At 35.9% G+C, this 4138-nt stretch overlaps 1 long non-coding RNA gene across 3 annotated transcripts; it reads left to right on the top strand.

The window, feature by feature from the left end:
* Positions 1–932: 932 nt before the first annotated feature.
* On the top strand, positions 933–2986 carry LOC311083300. Of its 3 annotated transcripts, none has more exons than XR_014606263.1 (5): positions 933–1068; positions 1718–1851; positions 2034–2096; positions 2263–2357; positions 2729–2986. It is a non-coding gene; the product is annotated as an uncharacterized lncRNA (long non-coding RNA). The 3 variants fall into 3 exon arrangements; XR_014606264.1 differs by lacking the exon at positions 933–1068 and adding an exon at positions 1183–1349; XR_014606265.1 differs by lacking the exon at positions 933–1068 and adding an exon at positions 1188–1329.
* Positions 2987–4138: the final 1152 nt, after the last annotated feature.

Genomic DNA, 4138 nt, shown 5'->3' with positions numbered 1-4138 from the left:
CTGGCATTCGACTGACCTTAAACGTTTAAATGTGGTTGAAATAATGTCAGTTTATGGAAAAACATTAATTCAACGTCAAAACAATGTTAAACACCAAATGGTTGAAATGGTGTTGTTAACTCACTGTGGATTCAACATAGAAATATAAATAAAATTTGAGTTGTACGTCAAATCAACATTATTTTTACAACCATGACTTTTAAACATTTTGTTGAAATATATCAGTAGAAAAATAACGTTGTTCCAACATCCAAACAATGCTGATCAATTAACTGTTGAAAAAGTGTTGATGCATGAATAATGATACAACGTTGAAAGATCAACTCTGAATTAAACGTTTGTTAAGTAACATTAATTCAACGTCAAAACAACGTTGAACACTAAATGGTTGAAGTGGTGTTGTTAACTCACTACGGATTCAACATAGAAATAAAAAAATTTTTTTTAGTTGTACTTCAAATCAACATTATTTTTTTTACAACCATGACTTTTAAACATTTTGTTGAAATATATCAATAGAAAAATAACGTTGTTCCAACATCCAAACAATGCTGATCAATTAACTGTTGAAAAAGTGTTGATACATGAATAATGATACAACGTTGAAAGATCAACTCTGAATTAAACGTTTGTTGAGTCGTGATAAAAGCGCTTTCTAACGTTACATCTTTTCTTTTTCTTTTTTTTTATTGCATAACACATTTGTTACAATTTGCCGAAAAAAGAAATTGATCTTGTAATACATCATTTAGATACAATTCATGTTTTCATAAGGAATAAAAAATAAAAATAAATACACATCAGCCAAAAGAGAATTGAGACGCTTTCTACATCTCCTGGCGTACTTTGAGAGCAACTCCAGTCTGATTGATCATTTTGGAATATCGTTCAACACAAGAGCTTGATTGGAGGACGGCGGTTGTCCATCACACAACTGTGATTCTATTGGCTCTGACGGTTCCAGACAACACCCGATTGCTCATGCGCGAAGTGGGTCTGTGTTGTCATCGTCAGGCAGATTCTGACCTGGACGGGTTCGGAATGAATTTGGTGGTAACATCTCAAACGGTAAGCAAAGTTTTTGAAGTCACATTTTATAACTAGAAAATTCCTAAATAAATGTTGTGTGTGCCTGACTCTGTCACATATGGGCGTCGTGACGTCATACTTGGCGTGGCGGCCATGTTGATGGCCTCGCGAATGTAAACATACAGCAAGTCGAACGAGGAGAAACAGAGTAGGGAGAAGAAAAGAAAGAAAAAAGATGCTAGAATCCCGAAAAGGATGTGGAATTTACCGGGATACGTTAAATGGGGAAACCAGGGACCAGTATGTGGACAAATTTTCCTGTAAAATATCCCGTATTTTAATACCTTACTCTCATAACATTAATGTTAGCCCTTCCATCGGACCTGTCAGTCTCTGCACTGTTGTCCTGTTTCTACCCCCTTGCCCTTTCAGCGAAACAGATGTTTTCAAAGCATCGTTTTGCTTACTTGAAGTCAACCTTAGCGTGATATTGGCCTTTTTAAGATAACAGCGTGGTTGTTGTGAGAGCACGATTTCATGCCAATCTGTAAGCAAAGTCACGTTAGACCTAGCTTCACAACTCGCATAGTTAATGCTGCAGTTTTGTAGTACGAATTTTTGCTGTCAGCAGAGGGATAGCAACAGAAAGATGAATGTTGAAATTTTCATTTTTCGGGATATTTTATAGGAAAATACTATACGGGAAGACAGCGGGAAAAGAGCTCTGCTGGAACAAGTTATGAAGTGAAGCCGGCAAACACTAAAGAAGAGCTTGAAGCTTTAGAGAATCACTTGGAGGACAAGAATGAGGGAGTAGAACTGGTAAGTTTTAAATAATTAATCTTGTAAAGTGCTGGCAAAGTTTCATTATGACAATTGGCTTGTTCACTTTGGTGACCACTACAAACTCCTCGTCCTCATCATGTGCCTGCTTTGTGGAGGTCTGACTCTGACCACATTTTCTGGTTATAATTTTAATTTCTTGTTTCTTGTTCTTTTCCGAGTAAACAACTGAAGATGTTGGGAGGCGTTGATGCTGCAGACCATGTGAAGAAGTCAATGGCTGCGTAAGTAACTTTATGTTCCTTTTTTGCATTAGTTTACAGTGATGTTCCCTGTCATATACTGTCATGCACTCCCCCCACACACCCACTTACTCACTCTCTGCTACATTTTCATAATGAACTTGATTGCAATATAATATTCTAATATAAATCTGTTTAACCATGGCAGAACTATGACAAATAAAATGATGGCCATAATGAGCCTCAGAGGAAGAAGTGGGAAGGTTGCCTTCATGAAGACCCGTCTCTACAAGATAATCTGTGGTGAGTTTGCTTTAACATAGTAGTTTTGTAACAGTGTTTTAAATAATTGAATATAGTAAGCAGAATAATAATTCATAAGAAATGAAGAAATCATTTTAGTTGGAGAACTCTACAGAGCATGGTCTAATATTATATACAGTACTCCATTCTGGGCTCTAGACTAACTTCTCTACCGGCAGCACTGGTTACTACCAACTGCCTTTTGTTGCTTGCCCAAGCACATGATTATCAATGACCTTGCACATTGATCAATACTAATTTATATACTTGAAACATTGGCAATTCCACAAAAGTTGATATTTGCAAAATATTTTAATTTGAGAGGTTAACGTTTGCTAATACTGATCTGTTTCCCCCCCCCCCCTCATCAGACGCTGTCTTGAGCTCATTTGATACAACTACAACAAAAGCAGACGAATACATGGCCAAATACTTGAAATATGCACCAGAGAGGATAGGTGGCGGTGGCAGAAAGAAGTAACAAGAAGGGAAGATTTAACCAGCCGTGTTCAATGTTGCCCAATGTTTGGGCCGTTTTTCTAAAGGTTAAAGTTCGACACGTGTAAAATGATGTTGTGTGAAATGTTGGCACACTTGCAGCCATGCAATAAAGCATGTTTCTTACGTCAGTGAAATGTCTTTATTAATCTTCTTCCTGGTCTTGCTTTGACCAATTGGCTTCTTCCTAGCTGACTGTTCAACGTTGATTAGATTGACGTTGTAATGACATTGCTATTTCAACGTTGATTAGATTTGCAAAATCTAAACTAAAATCAATATTGATTCAACGTTGGCGAATTCACCTATGTTGAGAAACGTGACATTGGAATGACATTGCTATTTCAACGTTGATTAGATTTGCAAAATCTAAACTAAAATCAATATTGATTCAACGTTGGCGAATTCACCTATGTTGAGAAACGTGACGTTGGAATGACATTGCTATTTCAACGTTGATTAGATTGACGTTGGAATGACGTTTCTATTTCAACGTTGATTATATTGACGTTGGAATGACGTTGCTATTTCAACGTTGATTAGATTGACGTTGGAATGACATTGCTATTTCAACGTTGATTAGATTGACGTTGGAATGACATTGCTATTTCAACGTTGATTAGATTGACGTTGGAATGACGTTTCTATTTCAACGTTGATTATATTGACGTTGGAATGACGTTTCTATTTCAACGTTGATTATATTGACGTTGGAATGATGTTTCTATTTCAACGTTGATTATATTGACGTTGGAATGACGTTTCTATTTCAACGTTGATTATATTGACGTTGGAATGATGTTTCTATTTCAACGTTGATTATATTGACGTTGGAATGATGTTTCTATTTCAACGTTGATTAGATTGACGTTGGAATGACGTTTCTATTTCAACGTTGATTATATTGACGTTGGAATGACGTTTCTATTTCAACGTTGATTATATTGACGTTGGAATGATGTTTCTATTTCAACGTTGATTATATTGACGTTGGAATGACGTTTCTATTTCAACGTTGATTATATTGACGTTGGAATGATGTTTCTATTTCAACGTTGATTATATTGACGTTGGAATGACGTTGCTATTTCAACGTTGATTAGATTTGCAAAATCTAAACAAAATCCAACGGTTATCCAACACTGACACCTGACGTTGATTCAACGCTGACTCTACGTTAAAATGCCAGCTGGGTAGTTATGAATAATAACGCATCTGTGTTTTTGAACATATGGTTTAATAAAACATATTAAACTCTTTAATATTACAGTAATATAAAACAT

The sequence above is a fragment of the Abramis brama genome (assembly GCF_963993115.1).
Source record: "Abramis brama genome assembly, chromosome: 5".
NCBI lineage: Eukaryota > Metazoa > Chordata > Actinopteri > Cypriniformes > Leuciscidae > Abramis > Abramis brama.
This window is presented reverse-complemented; position numbering and strand designations above follow the sequence as displayed.